Source organism: Myotis nattereri, assembly GCF_964212035.1.
Source record: "Myotis nattereri genome assembly, chromosome: X".
In the NCBI taxonomy this organism is placed as follows: Eukaryota; Metazoa; Chordata; class Mammalia; order Chiroptera; family Vespertilionidae; genus Myotis; species Myotis nattereri.
Window position 1 is genome coordinate 43662224 of NC_138078.1, and position 22683 is coordinate 43684906.

The 22683-nt window shown below is 41.9% G+C and overlaps 1 protein-coding gene across 1 annotated transcript in view; it reads left to right on the forward strand.

Annotated features, from left to right (window-relative positions):
* The window catches only part of ZDHHC15 (zDHHC palmitoyltransferase 15), a 404696-nt gene that overhangs the window by 14804 nt on the left and 367209 nt on the right, over positions 1-22683 (forward strand). The gene's annotated exons all lie outside the window — the stretch shown is intronic.

Consider the following 22683-nt stretch of genomic DNA (forward strand, 5'->3'; position numbering starts at 1 on the left):
TCCCAGAAGTGGGATCATGGTGTCAAATGGAAGTTCCATTTTTAGTTTTTTGAGGAAACTCTATACTGTTCTCCACATTGGCTGCACCAGTCATCATTCCCACCAGCAGTGCACGAGGTTTTTTTTTTTTTTTCCTCTGCATCCTGTCCAGTACTTGCCCTTTGTTGACTTTTTGATGATAGCCATTCTGACAGGTGTGAGATGGTACTTCACTGTCGTTTTGATTCGTATCTCTTAGAGTATTAGTGACTTTGAGCATGTTTTCATATGTCTCTTGGCCTTCCTTAAGCCGTCTTTTGAAAAGTTTCTATTTAGGTCGGTTGCCCATTTTTTTAATGGGTTAGCTTACTTTTGTTAAATTGGATGAGTTTCGGGTAAATGTTGGAGATTAAACACTTATAGGAGATAACATTGGCAAATATGTTCTCCCATGGAGTGGGCGTTCTTATTGTTTTATTGATGGTTTCTTTTGCTGTGTAGATGCTTTTTATTTTGATTTAGTACCATTTGTTTATTTTCTCTTTAGTTTCCATCGTTCTAGGAGCTGTAACGGTGACAATATTGCTTTGGTATATATCTGAGATTTTGTTGCCTATGGATTCCTCTAATATTTTTATGGTTTCCTGTCTTACGTGTAAGTCTTTATCCATCTTGAGTTTATTTTTGTATATGGTGTAAGTTGGTGGTCTAGTTTCATTTTTTGCATGTATCTGACCAAATTTCCCAGCAACATTTATTGAAGAGACTGTCTTGACTCCATTGTATGTTCTTGCCTCCTTTGTCAAATATTAATTGAGGTTAGTGGTTTGAGTCGATTTCTGGGTTCTCTATTTTATCCTATTGGTCTGTATGTCTGTTCTTTGTACCAGGACCAGGCAGTTTTGAGAACAGTGGCTTTGTAATACAGCTTGATATATGGTATTGAGATCCATCCTACTTTGTTCTTCTTTCTCACGATTGCTGCAGCTATTCTGGGTCTTTTTTTATTGCCGATGAATTTTTGGAGAGTTTGTTCTAGGTCTGTGAAATATGCAGTTGGTATTTTAATGGGAAGTGCATTGAATCTATAGATTATATTTTGGGTAGTAAGGACATTTTAATGATGTTGATTCTACCAATCCATGAACATGGTATGTTCTTACATTTGTTTATATCTTCCTCTATCTCTTTTCTCAGTGTCCTGTAGTTTTCTGAGTACAAGTCTTTTATCTCCTTAGTTCGTTCCTAGGTATCTTAAACTTTTTGGTGTGACGATAAATGGGATCTTTTTTTTTTTTTTTAAATCTCTCTTTCTGTAAGTTCACTATTGGTGTGTAAAAATGCCATAGATTTCTTGGTGTTAATTTTGTATCCTGCTACATTGCCAAATTCATTTATTAAGTCTAATAATTTTTGATAGAGTCTTTAGGGTTTTCTATGTACAGTATCATGTCATCTGCAAATAATGACAGTTTTACGTCTTCTTTTCCAATTGGATACCTTTTATTTCTTCTTCTTGTCTAATTGCTATGGCTAGCTCTTCCAATACTATATCAAACAGGAGTGGTGAAATTAGGCATCCCTGTCTTGTTCCTGTTCTTAGGTGAAATGGTCTTAGTTTTTGCCCATTGAGTATGATGTTGGCTCTAGGTTTATCATCTAGGGTTTTATTATCTTGAGGTATGATCCCTCTATTTTCACTTTGCTGAGCGTTTTTATCAGAAAAGGGTGTTGGACTTTGTCTCTGGTTCTATTTTTGATTATCAGTTTTTTTTGGTTCATTATATTCCACATGAGTGAGATGATGTGATACTTATCTTTCTCTGATGGTTTATTTCACTTGGTATAATACTCTCCAGTTCCATTCATTCTGTTGCAAATGGTAAGAGTTTTTTCTTTTTTATTGTTTTGTATAATTTTGTTGTGTAAATGTACCACAACCTTTTTATCCGCTCATCTGCTGCTGGACACTTAGGCTGTTTCCAAGTCTTTGCTATTGTTATTTGTGCTGCTATGCACAAAGGGGTGCATATATTCTTTCTGATGAGTGTTTCAGGTTTCTTAGGATATATTCCTAGAAGTGGGATGATGGCATCTAATGGGAGTTTCATTTTTAATTTTTTGAGGAAACTCCATACTGTTTTCCACAGTGGCTGCACCAGTCTGCATTCCCACGAGCATTGTGTTAGGGTACCCTTTTCTGCACAACCTCACTAATACTTGTTGTTTGTTGATTTGTTGGCTGTCACTTAACAGGTTCTCTGTTTCCTGCTCTTCCCCTTCCCCTCTGGCATTCCTACATGTGGATGTTGTTACATTTTATATTGTCCCAGAGCTCCCTTATTCTATCTTCCAGCTTTTTAATATTTTTTTCCATTTGTTGCTCTAACTGGATATTTATTTCTACCTTGTCTTGCAAATTGCTGATTCAGTCCTCTGCTGCATCCAATCTACTTTTAATTCCTTCCAGTGTGTTTTTATTTACAGGTATAACATTGTTCATTTCTTTCTGGGTCTTCTTTATGGCCTCTATTTTCCTTTTCATGCTGTTGTAATTTGCAGTAATTTCCTTAAGCATCTTCATAACCATTGCTTTGAATTCCATGTCTGATAGTTTGCTCACCTCCATGTCATTTAGTTCTTTTTCTGGAGATTCCTTCTTTTTCTTCATTTGGATGTTGTTTTCTTTTCTCCCCAGGTGCTGTCTCTTGGTATTTGCTTCTATATATTCTTTTATTTTTTATATTGTTTTATTGCTTAAAGTATTACAAAGAGTATTATATATATCTCCTTTATTTTTTCTCCCCTTGACCCTCCCCTAGCCTCCCATGCTCCCCAGTGTCTTGTGTCCATTGTTTATGCTCCTATGCATGCATACACGTCCTTCGGTTGATCTCTTACCCCCCTCCCACTCCCCAACCCTCCACAGCCTTCCCGCTGTAGTTTGACAGTCTGTTCGATGTTGCTCTACCTCTGTACCTATTTTTGCTCATCAGTTTATAATGGTCTGAATTATCCATAAATGAGTGAGATCATGTGGTATTTTTCTTTCATTGACTGGCTTATTTCACTTAGCATAATGCTCTCCAGTTCCATCCATGCTGTCGCAAATGGTAGGAATTCCTTCTTTTTTACAGCAGCATAGTATTCCATCGTGCAGATGTACCACAGTTTTCCAATCCATTCATCTGCTGATGGACACTTAGGCTGTTTCCAGATCTTAGCTATGGTGAATTGTGCTGCTATGAACATAGGGGTGCATATATCCTTTCTGATTGGTGTTTCTGGTTTCCTGGGATGCCGGGAGCCGGTCCATGCTTGCTATTTCAAGGGACCTGGCATATATGGCATACTGTTCTTAATATGTTTGCTCACCTTCTTGGCACTATGTGTTTTAACCAAGGTCACCTCTCTGAGAAAGGTTGTTTCCCCAGGTAGGGATTTTCCCCTGAAGTTAGGGAGGGAATAAAACCTCTTAACTAAGTGCCAGGCGGGTAATTAATCACTTTAACTACGAACAATCATGCTTAAGCTACATAATCTTTACTCCCTGGAATGGAGATAAGAAACGCCCTAACCTTTGTAATAGAGATTGATAGGATTGAATCAACTGGTATAAATGCAGATGTAACAAGACAGCAAGACACAGAACTTAGAACACAGAACTTAGAACACAGAACTTAGGAGACAGAAAGAAGACAGAACCTACACGGAATCTAGAGACAGAAGAACTTCGCTGGAGAGAACATGGCAAAAGATCCTGGACTGAACCTGACTACAGAAATTGGCAAGAGAACCTGACTAGAACCTGGTGACTGAACCTGGCTGGAGAACCTGGACAGAACCTGGCTGGAGAACCTAGCGAGGGAACATGGCTACAGAACCTGGCTGGAGAACCTGGAGAACCTGGCTACAGAACCTGGCGACCGAACCTGGTTGGAGAACCTAGCGAGGGAACATGGCTACAGTACCTGGCTGGAGAACCTGGAGAACCTAGCAAGAGAACATGGACACAGAACCTGGCTGGAGATCCTAACCAGAATTTGGCTGGAGATCCTGAACAGAACTTGGCTGGAGATCCTGGCTAGAGATCCTGGCTAGGCTGCTGATCAACTGAACGCTGTCTCTGTGTCATTCCTTCTTCGCTGACTCCGTCCACACCTTTGGGGACCCCTGGACCTGCTGGGGTTGGACCCCAGCACTGGGATATATTCCTAGAAGTGGGATCACGGGGTCAAATGGGAGTTCCATTTTTAACTTTTTGAGGAAACTCAATATTGGCTTTCATAGTGGCTGCAGAAGTCTGCATTTTGACCAGCAGTGCAGGAGATTTCATTTTTCTCCGCATCCCCTCCAGCACTTGTCGTTTGTTGATTTGTTGATGATAGCCATTCTGACAGCAGTGGATCGTACCTCATTGTTGTTTTGATTTGCATCTCTCGGATGATTAGTGACTTTGAGCATGTTTTCATATGTCTCTTGGCTTTCTGAATGTCCTCCTTTGTAAAGTGTCTATTTAGGTCCTTGGCCCATTTTTTTGATTGGATTGTTTATCTTCGTTTTGTAAGTTGTATGAGTCCCCTATAAATGTTGGATATTAAACCGTTATCGGTGATAACATTGGAAAATATGTTCTCCCATGCAGTGGGCTTTCTTGTTGTTGTTGTTGTTGTTTTAAATTAAATCTTCATTGTTCAGATTACTACATTTGTTATTCTTTTTTCCCCCCCATAACTCCCCTCCTCCCAGTTCCCTCCCCACCCTCCGCCCTCACTCCCCTCCCACTGTCCTCATCCATAGGTGCACGATTTTTGTCCAGTCTCTTCCCGCATCTCCCACACCCCTTTCCCCCCCAAGAATAGTCAGTCCATTCCCTTTCTATGTCCCTGATTCTATTATAATCACCAGTTTATTCTGTTCGTCAGATTATTTATTCACTTGATTCTTAGATTCACTTGTTGATAGATGCATATTTGTTGTTCATAATTTGTATCTTTACCTTTTTCTTCCTCTTCCTCTTCTTAAAGGATACCTTTCAGCATTTCATATAATCCTGGTTTGGTAGTGATGAACTCCTTCAGCTTTTCCTTATCTATGAAGCTCTTTATCTGACCTTCAATTCTGAATGATAGCTTTGCTGGATAAAGTAATCTTGGCTGTAGGTTCTTGGTATTCATCACTTTGAATATTTCTTGCCACTCCGTTCTGGCCTGCAAAGTTTCTGTTGAGAAATCAGCTGACCGTCGTATGCGTATTCCCTTGTAGGTAACTGGGTTTCTTTCTCTTGCTGCTTTTAGGATTCTCTCTTTGCCTTTTGCACTTCGCATTTTAATTATGATGTGTCTTGGTGTGGTCCTCTTTGGATTCCTTTTGTTTGGGGTTCTCCGCGCTTCTTGGACCTGTAAGTCCATTTCTTTCACCAGGTGGGGGAAGTTTTCTGTCATTATTTCTTCAAATAGGTTTTCAATATCTTTCTCTCTCTCATCTTCTGGCACCCCTATAATTCTGATGTTGGTACGCTTGAAGCTGTCCCAGAGGCTCCTTACACTATCCTTGCATTTTTGGATTCTTTTTTCATTTTGCTTTTCCGGTTGGGTGTTTTTTGCTTCCTCGCATTTCAAATCATTGACTTGATTCTTGTGCTCCTCTGGTCTGCTGTCAGGAGTCTGTATAATATTCGTTATTTCAGCCCGTGTATGCTTAATTTCTAGTTGGTTCCCCAATATAACATCGAGGGTCTCATTAGTTTCCTTGTAGATCTCATTTAGTTTATTGGCGGCTTCTAAACAGTTCTTGAGAGACCTTAAAAGTGTGGTTCTGAACTCTATATCTTCCATTGATAATTTTGTCCTGTTTCTTTTTCTCCGCATTTTGTTATGCTTCCTTGGTGCACCCTCTAGTGGTCTTTGTTTGCAGTCTTATAGTTAAACCTTGATTGTTGTAGCTAATACCAGGGAGGGTTTGACCTCCAGGCCAAGTGGCTATGAGAATCAGCTGTGTCTGCAGTGAGAGAACTTCTGTCCTCTAGGGAGGTTCTAATCTAGCCTTTGCCTGAGGCTATCCAGCAAATGCCTCTGTGCAGGGCTTGGGTGGGGCGGGTCGCATAGGATCAACAGGGTGGGCTGGAGAGAGCAGTTATGGCGGCTCTCAGTCCTGTCCCCAGGGGCTCTGCCTCTCTGAGTCCCAGCAACAGCTGCAAACCTTGGAGAGAAAGCTGCAGTTGCTCTGACCTAAGCCAGACAGTCCCGCTTCTCCCGTTTGAGTCTGGGTCCCTAAAGACTCGCCTGTATCTGGAGCTCAGAGTCTGCGACTCCCTCCCGATTGAAAACGCCAACCCTGCCCTCCGCCGCCAGCCAGCTCCGAGCACTCCGCACCTCAGAATTTGACTTCAGCACTGCGCCTCCTCTGAGTGTCCGTATGCATTTCTCTTTCCTCCTAGTTGTAGGACTTCCACTCAGCCAGCGTTCCTGTGGTTCTGCGTGATGTCCGTTTGGTTTTTTAGTTTCACTTTTGAAGTAGTTGTTCAAGGCAGCAAACTCCAGGGTTAACCTATGCCGCCATATTGGTTCTCCCTTTCTTGTTGTTTTTCTGATGGTTTCCTTTGCTGTGCAGAAGCTTTTTATTTTGATGTCGTCCCATTTGTTTATTTTCTCTTTAGTTTCCAATGCCCTAGGAGCTGTATCCGTGATGAAATTGCTCTGGCATATGTCTGAGAATTGTTGCCTTTGGATTCCTCTAGTATTTTTATGGTTTCCCGTCTTATATTTAAGTCCTTTATCCAGTTTGAGTTTATTTGTGTGTATGGTGTACATTGGTGGTCTAGTTTCATTTTTTTGCATGTATATGCCTAATTTTCCCAACACCATTTATTGAAGAGACTGTCTTGACTCCATTATATGTTCTTGTCTCCTTTGTCATATATTAATTGAGTATAGTGGTTTGGGTCAATATCTGGGCTCTCTATACTATTCCATTGATCTGTATGTCTGTTCTTGTGCCAGTATCAGGTTTTGAGCCAAGTTTTGAGAACAGTGGCTTTGTAATACAGCTTGATATCTGGTATTGAAGTCCCACCTACTTTGTTCTTCTTTCTCAGGATTGCTGCAGCTATTCGGAGTCTTTTTTAAATTCCAGATGTATTTTTGGAGACTTTGTTCTAGATCTGTGAAATATGCCATTGGCATTTTAATGGGAAATGCGGCGAATTTATAGATTGCTTTGGGTAGTATGGAAATTTTGATGATGTTGATTCTACCAATCCAAAAACACAGTATGTTCTTCCATCTGTTTATGTCTTCCTCTAACTCTTTTTCAACGTCCTGTACTTTTCTGAGTAGAGGTCTTTTAATGCTTTAGTTAAGTTTATTCCTAGGTATCTTAATTTTTTGGGTGCGATGGTAAATGGGATTGCTTTTTTAGTTTCTCTTTTTGTAAGTTCACTATTGGTGTATAGAAATGCCATCGATTTCTGGGCATTAATTTTGTATCCTCCTACATTGCCAAATTCATTTGTTAAGTCTAATAGTTTATTGATGGAGTCTTTAGGGTTTTTTATCTATAATATCATGTCATCTGCGAATAAGGACAGTTTTACTTCTTCTTGTCCAATTTGGATACCTTTTATTTCTTCTTCTTGTCTAATTGCAATGGCTAATACTTCCAGTACTATGTCGAACAGGAGTGGTGAGAGTGGGCATCCCTGTCTTGTTCCTGTTCTTAAGAGAAATGGTTTTAGTTTTTGTCTTTTATGATGTTGGCTGTAGGTTTGTCATATATGGCTTTTATTATGTTGAGGTATGATCCTTCTATTCCCACGTTGCTGAGAGTTTTTACCAGAAATGTGTGTTGGATTTTGTCAAACACTTTTTTCATCAATTGATATGACTATGTGGTTTTTTTCTTTCAATTTGTTTATGTGATGTATCATTTTTATTGATTTGCGGATATTGTACCATCCTTGCATCCCTGGGATAAATCCTAGTTGGTCATGGTATATGATCTTTCTGATGTACTGCTGAATCATATTTGCTAAGATTTGTTCAGGATTTTGGGATCCATGTTCATGAGGGATATTGGCCTGTAATTCTCTTTCATTGTGTTGTCTTTACCTGGTTTTGGTATTAGGGTGATGCTGGTTTCATAGAATGAGCTTGGAAGTGTTCCTTCCTCTTGAATTTTTTGTAGTAGTCTGAGGAGGATAGGTTTTAGTTCTTCCTTGAATGTTTGGTAAATCTCCCCTGTGAAGCCATCTGGTCCTGGGCTTTTGTTTGCTGGAAGCTTTTTGATGACAGCTTCAATTTCTTCTATAGTTATTGGCCTATTGAGATTTTTAGATTCTCCCTGATTGAGTTTTGGAATGTTGTATTTTTCTAGGAATATGTCCATTTCCTCTAGGTTGTCTAGTTTGTTGGAGTAGAGTTGTCCATAGTATTGTTTTTAACAATCCTTTGTATTTCTGTGGGGTCTGTGTTTATTTCGCCTCTATCATTTCTGATTTTGCTTATTTGGGTCCTCTCTCTTTGTTTCTTGGTGAGCCTGGCTAGAGGTTCATCAATCTTGTTTATCCTTTCAAAGAACCACCTCTTAGTTTCATTGATTTTTTGTATTGTTTTTTTGGTCTCTATGTCATTTATTTCTGCTCTGATCTTTATTATTTCCTTCCTTCTGGTCACTCTGGGCTTTTCTTGTTGCTCACTTTCTAAGTCTTTGAGATGTAAAGTTAGATGATTTACTATCATTTTTTCTGGCTTTTTTGAGGTTGCCCTGTAGGGCTATAAACTTCCCTCTTAGGACTGCTTTCATTATGTCCCATAGGTTTTTGATTGTTGTGTTTTCATTGTCATTAGTTTCCAGGATGTTTTTAATTTCTTCTTTGATCTCATTGCTAACCCAATAAATATTTAATCACATGATATTCAGCTTCCAAATGTTTGAGTATTTTGGGTTTTTTTAATTGTAGTTTATTTCTAATAGTATACCATTGTAATCTGAGAAGATGCTTGGTATTATTTCAATCTTCTTGAATTTGGGGAGACTTTTCTTGTGACCCAATATGTGGTCTACTTTTGAAAATGTCCCATGTGCACTTGAGAAGAACGTATATTCCGTGGCTTTGGCTGAAATGTTCTGAAGATGTCAATTATGTCCATCTGATCTAGTGAGTCATTTAGGATTGCTGTTTCTTTGCTGATTTTTTTGTCTAGACGATTTTTCCAGTGATGTCAGTGATATAGTAAAGTCCCCTACTATGATTGTATTGTTGTCAATCTCTCCCTTGATATCTTCCAAGAGTTTTTTTTTTATGTATTTGGGTGCTCCTGCCTTGGGTACATAGTACATATATGTTTATCAGGGTTACATCTTCTTGTTGTATCGATCCCTTTAGTATTATGAAGTGGCCTTCTTTATCTCTTGTTATGGCCTTCACTTTGATGTCTATTGTGTCTGATATAAGTATTGCTACCCCAGCTTTTTTTTTTTTCATTTCCATTTGCATGAAAGATATTTTTCCATCCCTTCACTTTCAGTCTGTGTGAGTCCCTTATTCTGAGGTGGGTCTCTTGTAGACAGCAAATATATGGGTCATGTTTTTTTATCCATTCAGCCACCTGATGTTTTTTGATTGTAGCATTTTGTCCATTTACATTTAAAGTTATTTTTGAAAGGTTCTTGTTTGCAGCCATTTCTATTTTTTGTGCTTGTTTTCTTTCTTAGCTTTTTATTTCTTCTTTTTACAGCAGTCCCTTTAGCATTTCTTGCATTCCTGGCTTAGTGGTGACAAACTCCCTTAAACTTTTTTTTTGTCTGTGAAGCTACTCATTACCCCTTCAATTTTGAATGATAGCTTTGCTGGATATAGTATTCTTGGATTCAGTCCTTTGCTTTGTATCACTTTGTAAATTTCCGTCCATTCTTTTCTGTCCTGATGTGTTTCTGTTGAGAAATCATTTCATAATCTAATGGGAGATCCCTTGTATTTAACTTTCCGTCTCTCTCTTGCAGCTTTTAAGATTCTCTCTTTGTCCTGAACATTTGCCATGGTAATTATGATGTGTCTTGGCATGGGTCTTTTCGGGTTCATCTTGTTTGGGACTCTCTGTGCTTGTGTGACTTTTTCTTCCCCACCTCAGGAACGTTTTCTGATATTATTTCTTTCAATAGGTTTTCTAACCCTTGTTCCTCTTTCTGTTTTTCTGGCACCCCTATTATTCATCTGTTGTTTCGTTTCATGTTGCCCTATAGCTCCCTTAGGCTCTCCTCCTGTCTTTTAATTTTTTTCTCCAATTGTAGCTCAATTTGTGTGTGTTTTGTTTCCCTGTCTTCTAATTCACTAATTCGGTCTTCCGCTTCTCCTAGTCTACTGTTGAAACTTTCAATGGTGTTTTTTATTGCAGCTATATCACTCTTCATTTCTTCTTGGTTCTTACATAAGTTATTGATTTTTTCATCCATTTCTTTTTAATTCTTACATAAGTAGTTGATTTTTTCATCTGTTTCTTCTTTATTCTCGCATAAATTGTTGATTTTTTCCTCCATCTGGTTTATGCACTCTAGGACCCTTAATCTGAATTCTTTTTCTGACATGTTGCATGCCTCTGTTTCACTTAGCTGCTTTTCTGGTGATTCCTCCTCTTCTTTCCTTTGGGGGTTTCTTGGTCTACCCAAGTTTGATCTCACCGACAGATATAGATGTTGACTCGTTCAGGGGCTGCTCCTTGGGTGGCTTTGGCTCCTCGGGCTGCGGTTGCTCCTCAGGCTGTTGTGGTAGCAGTTGCTCCTCAGTTGGCAGCAGCTCCTCTGGTGGGTGCTGTTCACAGCCGTGGTGTCTCCTCTGGCTGACGTGGGGAGGCTTCTCACACAGCTGCTGTTCCTCTGACAGAGGGTGTGCTGATCACGAGACTGCTTTTCCTTGGATGGTGGCGGGCTACACATGCAGCTACTACTCCTTGAACTGGGACGGACTGCTCATGTGACTGCTGTTCCTTGAATGGGGGCTCGCTGCACACTGCTGTTGTTCCTCTGATGTGGTGGGCTGCTTGTGGGGCTAATGCTCCTTGGACTTGGACAGGTTGATTGCAAGTCTGCTGCTCCTCGGATGGGGGTGGGCTGCTTGCACGGCTGCTGCTCTTTGGCCACGAGTGAGCTGCACGCATTGCTGGTCCTCCTCTGCAGGTGCCTGGTTATGTGGCTTGCTCTCTAGCACTTTAGCCAGACAGGATAAAATTCACCTTAACAAGACATGACTCAAGGGGAACAAAGCATGAATGTACTCATGACACTGATAACCCCAATAGAAGTGACCACCTGGGAAAAGAGAATTAGGGGAGAGAAAAGAGAGTACGAATTATATCTAAGAGAGAGAGAGAGAGAAAAGAAAAAAAAGAGGAGAGAAAAGGAGAATATATATATATATATATATATATATATATATATATATATATATATATAGAGAGAGAGAGAGAGAGAGAGAGAGAGAGAGAGAAAACACCACAGAACCAATAGATCATCCAAACAAACGCAAACACCAAACACCCAGTAAAGAGGGTGGGGGCAGAATCTGTAGAGGTTGAGCTGATATACAGGAAATAAGGTTAAGAATTGGATAAATATGGGGAGGATCTCACTTCAGTATAGTGGAGGTAGAAAAGGGATGAGTGGATAAGAAGAGACAGAAAGGGAACAAAATAATATATTTACCAAGAAATTGATTTAACAAAATGGTATAAAAATAGAAAAGAACAAGGAAAAATAAAAGAAAATTGAATGATGAAAAAATAATGTCAAAAGAAGTAGAAAATAAAGCAACAGACAAGAAATCAAGATGGTGGCATAGGTAAACACTGGAAATTGCTGCCTTGCACAATCACTTCAAATATACAACTAAAAGACAAAACGGACATCATCCAGAACCATAGGAATGCTGGTTGAGTGCAAATTCTACAACTAGAAGGAAAGAGAAAAGCACATTGAGACTCAGAGGAGGTGCGGAAGTAAAGTGCAGAGGTATGGAGGCCCACTCCAAAAAAGCCGGCAACTTAGGAAACAGCGCACGTGGATAGGGTTGGAAGCTGAGGACGCAGAGCACCTGGAAAGGGCTGCCAGCTGATGACATGGTTGTCTTTTTCAATTGGGAGGGAGTCTCAAGCCTCCGACTGCTCTGAACTCCAAGTTCTGGGTGAGTCTCTGGGGACCCAGACTCATACAGGGAGAAACTGGACTGTCTGGCATTGGGCAGAACTCAAGGGCTGCTTTCTCTCAGAGGTGCTTGCAGTGATTACCAGGACACTGAGACCCAGGGCCTCTTAGTGTAGGACTAGGGAGCAGCCATAGGTGCTTGCTCTGCCCTATTATTCCCATGAGACCCCGTCCCACCCAATTTTGCACAGAGGCTTTTGCATATGTGAGGCCTGGCCCTTTGCAATTTGAAAATTACCTAACAAATTGCAGCTGGGTCAGAGAGACCCAGAACTTCTAAAAGGCCCCAGGCCCCACAGAAGTTTGCATTGCTTCACAGCTGGGCCTCATCTGGGCACCTCCGAACCCCAAAGAAGAGGGATCTCTCCATAGCTCCTGCTGGGTAGCTTTATGCAAAGGCTAAATTAGCACCTCCTTCAAGATCCAAGAGCCAGTATACCCAGTGGTCAGAGTGGGACCATTCAGATTACAACTCCTCAGATCCATAAGGGACACACTCAGGGGGCAGACTCAGTGAGCACCTAAGCCCCACTGAAGCAAGTCTTGCCCCAGAAGGGTGCCTCCAGCACAGAAGTTCTCCAGTGCAGACACAGCTGATTCTCACAGCCAATTGGCCTGGTGGTCAATTCCTCTCAATGATACCTACAACAATCAAGGCTTAACTACAACAAGACTGTGCACAAAGCCCACAAAGGGGTGCACCAAGAATGTTCACCTTAGGTAATTGGAGAGGCTGAGCCACTGGGCCCTGTAGTACACCTAGCACAGAAAGCCACTCTATCAACACAGGGAAGCATAAGAAATGTGGAGTCAAAGAAACAGGTCACAAACATCAGAAATGGAGGAAAGCAAACTACTGGATATAGAGTTCAAAACTACACTTTTAAGGTTTTTCAATAATTTTCTAGGAACGGCTGATAAATTTAGTGAGACCCTCAATAAGTCTAGTGAAATTGCTGATAAATTTAGTGAGACCCTCAAGAAACCTAGTGAGACCCTTGAGGTTATGAAAAAGGACCAACTAGAAATTAAGCATACACTAACTGAAATAAAGAGTTCCAACAGCAGAGTAGTGGATCACAAGAATCAAGTTAAAGATTTGAAATACAAAGAAGCAAAAAATACCCCACTGGAAAAACAAAAAGAAAAAAGAATCCAAAAATATGAAGATTGTGTAAGGAGCCTCTGGGACAACTTCAAGTGTACCAACATCTGAATTATGGGGGTGCCAGAAAAAGAGAGAGAGCAAGATATTGAAAACCTATTTGAAGCAATAATGACAGAAAACTTCCCCCACCTGGTGAAAGAAATAGACTTACAAGTCCAGGAAGTGCAGAGAACCCCAAACAAAAGGAATCCAAAGAGGACCACACCAAGACACATCATAATTAAAATGCCAAGAGCAAAAGACAAAGAGAGAATATTAAAAGTAGCAAGAGAAAAACAGTCAGTTACCTACAAGGGAGTACCCATAAGATTGTCAGCTGATATCGCAACAGAAACTTTGCAGGCCAGAAGGGAGTGGCAACCAATATTCAAAGTGATGAATAGCAAGAACCTACAACCAAGATTACTTTACCCAGCAAAGCTATCATTCAGAGTTGAAGGTCAGATGAAGAGCTTCACAGATAAGAAAAAGCTAAATGAGTTCATCACCACCAAACCAGTATTATATGAAATGCTGAAAGGTATCCTTTAAGAAGAAGAAGAAGAAAAAGGTAAAGATACAGATTATGAACAACAAATACACATCTATCAACAAGTGAATCTAAGAATAAATTGAATAAATAATCTGATGAACAGAATAAACTAATGAATATAAGAGAATCAGGGGCATAGAAAGGAAGTGGACTGACTATTCTCGGGGGAAATGGGTGTGGGTGGTGCGGGAAGAGACTGGACAAAAATCGTACACTTTTGGGTGAGGACAGTGGTTGTGGGGGGTAAGGGCAGAGGATGGGGTGTGAACCGGGTGGAGGCGAGCTATGGGGAAAAAAAAAGAGAAACAACTGTAATAATCTGAACAATAAAGATTTAATTTTTTTTAAAAAAGCAACAAACGAAAAAGGAGAACAAAGAAATAAGCAAAAAAAAAGTAACAAACACAAAAAGGGAAACAAAGCAAAAAGCAAAAAAAAAAAAAAAAAAAAAAAAAGCTAATAAAATAATAATAAAAAAATAAAAATGAAAAATTCAAATATCATTCCTTTGGCTGGCTTAAGATCCCAGTTTTCTGGAGTGTCTGTGATTTTTTTTTTTTTTTCCTGATGCTGGGACTCAAGGCCCCTCTATAGGCCAGACCCTGTTAACTCCCAGGGACTAATCAGATTGGTTTAATCCTTCATACCATTCAGGATGGAATCTGAGTTTGGCTGTATTCCTTGCCTGGGGGTTGGTGGGAGGAGTTATATCCTCAGGAAAAAATGGCTGCCCACGTCCTCAGCTCAGGTGTGACTCAACACTCAATTTACTGCCACCTCTCCTGGACCCCCTTCTCTCCCCAGCCTCTTCCCAGATTCCAATCGTCCGCACCTTCTCCTGCTCCTCAGCATGGGTGAGTGTCTGTATCTGAAATGTCCTATGAACAGGGTTCAGTGAAAACAAACAAATGCTGGCTGCAGAAACGAGGAAGACTTAGTCCCTGTAAGCTCCTCTCTTACCGGCACTGCATGGTCTGGGCAGTGCTTCAGGCTGCCCCCTTCAGGCTCAGTCCTCCGTAATTATGGAACCCAGATCTCAAATCCCCCAGCTCCCACATTCTTGCAGATTTCCTTTCCCCAGTCAGGGGCTGTGCCTGTCCCAAGGGACGTGTCTGGGTGTTGCGTGGTCTCCCTCTGACCCTCTGGGCTCAGAGATCTGGCAAACTTTCCTGCCCAGGTCCCTGGTTTTTACCTTTCCAGGGGAACTCTGCCCTTCCTGGCTGCAAACTGTCTCACCAGCTGAGTATACTTCGCCAATTCGAGGGTGGATGTTATCTGTTTCAGCTGCTCATTCTATTTGCTCCAGGACAAGCCTTGGGATGCGTCTGCCTATTCCACCGCCATCTTGTCTCTCCGCTTGTCAGATTTTCAAAAGGCTCATCAGATAACTATCTGCTTCTATATATTCAATAGAACTTTTGTGTCTCTTAGTGTTTGTGGGCTGGCCTACTGTTGAAAGTGTCCTCATTGGCCCTGTGGAGCAGTGTCTTTGTTCACCTGAGCTGGATGCTCTAGCAGTGCTCTTGTGTGTATTGTTTAGTTATCTCCTGTTGTAATTGGGACTTGCTTGTTTATGTCCTGTTTGTGGGTGGCATCTCCTCCAACTTCCTGCCAGTTAGGTTGCGGCTCACTGAAATTTGCTCTGATGTTGTTGAATCTGGTGTATGATGTTGGTGTATCTACCCTGGGCCTCCTAAAAACTTCTTTAGTGCAGGTGAATGTGAGTCACTGTCCCTTTATGGCCTTGGGTAACCTGATTGAAGTCCAAGAGTTTGAAGTTCCTCATAGTCCAGTGGTCAGGGATGCCTAAGCCCAGAGTCTATGTGTGCCTTGAGTCTCATGCTTTGATTGTCTCTGTTCTGAGTTGTACTCCCTTCTCCCACATACCTGGTTATGCAGGTGTCAGCTGCATGTGCTCAGAGTCATTGGGGGCATGTGCACAGTCCCTCTGGTGTGTGACCCTCCCCTCACCCCCCGTGATGTCCAGGAGCCTGCTGGTGTGCCACTGCGCAGTGCTGGAGCCATGGAAGAGTCTCTTGTGACATCCCTGTGCTGTGCGCCTCCTTGTGAGGTCCCAGAGCCTTTGGTGGGGTTTGTGTGGGATGTCCCTTTGGAATGCTACTCAATGTGAGATCCCATTGCCTGTGGTGGAGGTCCCTTGCAAGGTCCCACTCAGTGCATTCATCGGGGCTGCTGTCTAAGGCTAGTCTGGTTGGTGGTGATGCTGTGCTCCTAGCCGCTCCTGCCCCCCCGCTTCTAGACTGTGTGGTTTCCTTCCAAAGCCGCTACTGCCTGGCGAGTGCCTGTGGTGGTAGTAGGGCCTCTTTGTCTAGGAGAGCCTGATTCACCAGCCCCTGAGACTCGTACGAGATCTAACTTTCTCTCTCTCTCACACACACCATGCATATCCCTACACTCCCTTACTCATTCATGCTCTTTTTCTCACTCCTGTCTTGCAGGCCAGCATGTTATATTGCCAGTTCTTTGTTCTGAGGTGGTCTCTTATAGATAGCATATATATGGGTCATGTTTTTTTATCCATTCTGCTACCCTATGCATTTTATTGGAGCATTTAATAAAATGCTGGCCCTGGGATGAGATGCACATTTAAGGTTATTATTGGTAGGTACTTATTTATTGCCATTCTTATTCTTTTTTTTTAAAATATATTTTTTATTGATTAAGATATTACATATGTGTCCTTATCCCCACGTTACCCCCTACCCCTCCCCCCCCGCCCCCGCTCATGCCCTCACTCCCCCCGTTGTCCGTGTCCATTGGTTAGGCCTATATGCTTGCATATAAGTCCTTTGGTTGATCTTTCCCCCTTACCCCCACCCTCCCCTACCTTCCCTCCAAGGCCCGACAGTCCAATCAAAGCCTCTCCGTCTCTGGATCAGTACTTGTTCATCAGTTTATGTTGTTCATTATATTCCACAAATGAGTGAGATCATGTGGTATTTATCCACTCTCCAGTTCCATCCATGCTGTGGCAAATGGTAAGAGTTCCTTTTTCTTCTTCCTCTTCTTAAAGAATACCTTTCAGCATTTCATATAATGCTGGTTTGGTGGTAATGAACTCCTTTAGTTTTTCCTTATCTGTGAAGCTCTTTATCTGACCTTCTATTCTGAATGATAGCTTTGCTGGATAAAGTAATCTTGGTTGTAGGTTCTTGCTATTCATCACTTTGAATATTTCTTGCCACTCTCTTCTGGCCTGCATGGTTTCTTTTGAGAAATCAGCTGACAGTCGTATGGGTACTCCCTTGTAGGTAACTGACTTTCTTTCTCTTGCTGCTTTTAAGATTCTCTCTTTGTCTTTTGCTCTTGGCATTTTAATTATGATGTGTCTTGGTGTGGTCCTCTTTGGGTTCTTTTTGTTTGGGGTTCTCTGCGCTTCCTGGACTTGTAAGTCTATTTCTTTCACCAGGTGGGGGAAGTTTTCTGTCATTATTTCTTCAAATAGGTTTTCAATATCTTGCTCTCTCTCTTCTTTTGGCACCCCCATAATTCTGATGTTGGTACGCTTGAAGTTGTCCCAGAGGCTCCTTACACTATCTTCATATTTTTGGAATCTTTTTTTTTTCTTTTTTGGTTGGATATTTTTTGCTTCTTTGTATTTCAAATCTTTGACTTGATTCTTGGGATCTTCTTGTCTGCTGTTGGATCTCTGTATATTATTCTTTATTTCAGTCAGTGTATGCTTAATTTCTAGTTGGTCCTTTTTCATATCCTCGAGGGTCTCACTAGATTTCTTGAGGGTCTCACTAAATTTATCAGCGGTTTCCATAAAATTCTTGAAAAACCTTATAAACGTGGCCTTGAACTCTATATCCAGTCATTTGCTTTCCTCCATTTCTGTCCTTTGTGACCTGTTTCTTTGTCTCCGCATTTTTATGCTTCCCTGTGTTGGTAGAGTGGTTTTGTGTGCTAGGTGTCCTGTAGTGCCCAGTGGCTCAGCCTCCCCCATTACCTGAGGTGGACACTCTTGGTGCACCCCCTTGTGGGCTTTGTGCACAGTCTTCTTGTAGTTATGCCTTGATTGTTGTAGGATCACTGGGAAGAATTGACCTCCAGGCCAATTGGCAGTGAGAATCAGCTGTGTCTGCAGTGGGAGAACTTCTGTGCTGAAGACACCCTTCTGGGGCAAGACTTGCTGCAGTGGGACTTTGGTGCTCACTGAGTCTGCCCCCTGGGTGTGTCCCTTATGGATCTGAGGAGTTGTAATCCGGATGGTCCCCCTCTGACCACTGGGTACACTGGCTCTTGAAGGTTACCCAGCAGGAGCTATGAAGAGAACTGCAGATTCCCCTTCCTTTTTTGGAGTTTGGAGTTGCCCTGATGAGGCCCACCTGTGAAGCAATGCAAGCTGCTGTGGGGCCTTGGGCCTTCTCTTGGAAGTTCTGGGTCTGTGGCCCAGCTGCAGTTTGTTAGGTAATTTTCAGGTTGCAAAAGGCCAGGGCATTCATATGCAAAAGCCTCTGCCGCAGCCTGGGTGGGGCGGGGTCTCAGGGAATCAAAGGATGGAGCAAAGAACTAGGGCGGATTCTTAGCCCTGCCCTAAGGGGCCGCGCGCGTCTCAGTGTCCTGATAATTTGATTGCTGCAAGCACCTCTGAGGGAAAGCCGCCCTTGAGTTCTGAGTTCTGAGTTCTGCCCGCTTCCAGACAGTCCAGTTTCTCCCTGTATGAGTCCTGGGTCCCCAGAGACTTCCCGGAACTGGAGTTCAGAGCAGTCGGGAGCTTGTGACTCCCTCTTGATTCAAACAGACAGCCGCGTCCTCAGGTACCAGCCCCTTTCCGCTCACTCTCGAGCCTCCGTACCTTTGCACTTTACTTCCGCAGCTCCTGACCCTCAGTGTGCTTTTCTCTTTCCTTCTAGTTGTAGAATTTCCACTCCGCTAGCCTTCCTGTAAGTTCTGGATGATGTCCGTTTTGTCTTTTTATTGTGTTTTGAAGTTGTTGTAGGAGGCAGCAATTTCGGTGTTTCCCTATGCCACCATCTTAGTTTCTCCCCATTCTTATTTTTGATGCCTGTTCTCTTTCTCTCTATTTGTTCTTCTTTATAAGTCCCTTTAGCATTTCTTGCAGTGCTGTTTTTGTGGTACTAAACTCTTTTAGCCTCTATTTGTTGGAAAAGCTCTTTATTTCACCTTAAATTTTGAATGAAAGCTTTGCTGTATAGAGCATTCTTGGGTTCAGTCCCTTGGCTTCCATTAGCTGGTATACATCATGCCATTCCCTTATGACCTAAAGTATTTCTTTTGAGAAGCCATGTGACATTCTAATGGGACCTCCCTATAGGTAACTTTCTGACTCTCTCTTACAGTCTTTAGGATTCTTTCTTTGTATTTAATATTTGCCATTTTAATAATATGTGCCTAGGTGTGGGTCTTTTGGGGTTCATCTTGGCTGGGACTCTTTGTGTTTACTGGATGACCTTTTCCTTTACCAGATTTGGGAAATTTTCTGCCATTATTTCTCCACACACATTCTTTTTTTTTTCTTGGATCTTCTCCTTCTGGCACCCTTATTATATGGATGTTGCTTTATTTCATGTTGTCCATGTTGTCCCAAAGCTCCCTTAAACTCTCCTCCTGCTTTTTTATTTCCTTCCATATGTTACTCTCAATGGGTGTTTTTTTATACCTTATAACTCACTGATTCAGTCCTCAGCTACTTTTATTCTACTGATGAATCCTTCCAGGGAATTCTTTTTTTTTTTTAAAATTAAATCTTTATTGTTCAGATTATTACATTTGTTCCTTTTTTACCCCCCCATAACTCCCCTCCTCCCAGTTCCCACCCCACCCTCCGCCCTCACTCCCCACCCACTGTCCTCATCCATAGTTGCACGATTTTTGTCCCGTCTCTTCCCGCATCTCCCACACCCCTTTCCCCCCCAAGAATAGTCAGTCCATTCCCTTTCTATGTCCCTGATTCTATTATAATCACCAGTTCATTCTGTACATCAGATTATTTATTCACTTGATTCTTTGATTCACTTGTTGATAGATGCATATTTGTTGTTCATAATTTGTATCTTTACCTTTTTCTTCTTTTTCCTCTTCTTAAAGGATACCTTTCAGCATTTCATATAATCCTGGTTTGGTGGTGATGAACTCCTTTAGCTTTTCGTTATCTGTGAAGCTCTTTATCTCCGTACCTTTGCACTTTACTTCCGCAGCTCCTCTGAGTCTCAGTGTGGTTTTCTCTTTTCTTCTAGTTGTAGAATTTACACTCTGCCAGCCTTCCTGTAGTTCTGGATGATGTCCGTTTTGACTTTTCGTTGTATTTTTGAAGTTGTTGTGGGAGGCAGCAGTTTCCCGGTGTTTACCCATCTTAGTGTCTGAAAAACTCTTTCCATCATTTTTTCTTATATAGAGCTAAAATATCTTGACCTGCAGTTTGTACCCATTGACTTTTCTTTTTCCTCTATTCTTGGATCATATAAGCCAGTCACACTTACACATGACAGTCTTGAAATTATATAGAGATAGCTGTTCTCTACCTGGAGATTTCACTGGTCCCCTCTCATTTCTCTATATACACATTGTCTCATTCCAACATTCACAAAGCACTGGATAATCTTCCTTCACTTAAAAGTGCTGTAGCATCTGCAAGCAAATAGGAGTTAGGATATCCATTTGCTTAGCAGTGAGTGTTCAACCATAGATGTAGAAGGAGATACCAATTTGTCCGCTACTCATTTTTAAATTTTTATTTTTCAATTACAGTTTGCATTCAAAATTATTTTGTATTACATTCAGGTGTACAAATAGTGGTTACACAATCATATACTTTAAAAAGTGTTCCCCCAATGTTTCAAGTACCCACCTGGCACAATACATAGTTATTATAAAACTACTAGAGGCCTGGTGCATGAAATTCGTGAATGGGGAGGTTTCCTCAGCCCAGCCTGCACCCTCTCCAATTGAGCCTATACTGGCAGCCAGACATCCCTCTCACAATCTGGGACTGCTGGCTCCTAACCGCTCACCTGCCTGCCTGCCTGATCGCCCCTAACCACTCTACCTGCCTGCCCGATTGCCCCTAACCCCTCTGCCTGCCTGCTTGATCGCCCCTAGCTGCTCTCCCCTGCCAGCCTGATTGCCCCTAACTGCCCTCCCTTGCTGGCCTGATTGCTCCCAACTGCTCTCCCCTGCCAGCCTGGTTGCCCCTAACCTCCTGCCAGCCTGATCACCCCTAACTGCCTCTGCCTCGACCCCCACCACCATGGCTTTGTCTGGAAGGAAGTCAGATGTCCGGAAGATGACTGGTCGACCTGGTCTAATGAGCCTATTACCCTTTTATTAGTGTAGATAGATTATATAAGATAGGATTGCTTAAATGGGGGGAAAACCTTTATCAGCAGGAGGAGATAGTCTTTGCAGACAAAAATACATTATCCCTATATTTGGACTGATAGCCAGCCATATGTACTATACTGCCAAACCGGTTATTAAAAAATGGGACCACTTTCTTACACCTTACGTCAAACAGCTGTTGCCCTTAAAACCCCTCCTCTGCCCCCACCTTAGGTTCGGCCTTCACAGTTCACCCAGATTAGGTTGTGAGTGGTTGGTTTCTATGCCAGTCAAGCATCAAAAGCTCCACCTCCTAGTCAGTCATTGGCTCCTCACAGTTCACCCAGATTTGGTTCTGATTGGTCAGTTTCTATGCCAGTCAGCATCAAAAGCTCCACCTCCTAGGCAGCCAGAATGGCCCCGCTGACAGCCATCTCTCTCTCCGGGCCTATCTCTAGGCCTGATCCACAGTCTCTTCAGCAGCTGCAGATCAGGCCCTGCCTCTCTCTCTCTCTCCAGGCCTCGCCAGCAGCTGTGGAAGCTGCTGATCAGAGGTGCTCCATGCACTTCCTGGTGACCGGTCGTCTGTCTGGTCATTTAGATCGTGATGGCCCTAGGCTATTATTAGTATAGATCAGTGGTTCTCAACCTCTGGGTCGCGACCCCTTTGGCGGTTGAACTACCCTTTCACAGGGGTCGCCTAAGACCATCCTGCATATCAGATATTTACATTATGATTCATAACAGTAGCAACATTACAGTTATGAAGTAGCAACGAAAATAATTTTATGGTTGGGTCACAGCATGAGGAGCTGTATTTAAAGAGCCAGCAGGCCCTGACTGGTTTGGCTCAGTGGATAGAGTGTCGGCCTGCGGACTCAAGAGTTCCAGGTTTGATTCCGGTCAAGGGCATGTATCTTGGTTGCGGGCACATCCCCAGTAGGGAGTGTGCAGGAGGCAGCTGGTCGATGTTTCTCTCTCATCAATGTTTCTAGCTCTCTATCCCTCTTCCTTCCTCTCTGTAAAAAATCAATAAAATATATTTTTAGAAAAAAAAATAAAGGGCCAGCAGGTTGAGAACCACTGGTATAGATTTACTGTATTCCCCATACTGTACTTTACCCCCCTGTGACTATTTTAAACTATCAATTTGTACTTCTTAATCCTCTCACCTTACTCACCTAGCACCCCAACCTTCTTCCCCTCTGCCATTCATCAGTATGTTCTCTGTGTCTATAAGTCTGTTTTTTATTTTGTTTGTTCATTTATTTTGTTCTTTAGATTCCATATATAAGTAAAAGCATATGGTATTTGTCTTTCTCTGTGTGGCTTATTTCACTTAGCACAATATCTTCTAGGTTCATCCAGGCTTTCACAATTGGTCAGATTTCATTCTTTTTTATGACTGATATTCCATTGTATATATGTATCATGACTTTTTATTCACTTGTCTATTGATGGGCACTTGGGATGCATATATATCTTTGTTAATACAAATAACACT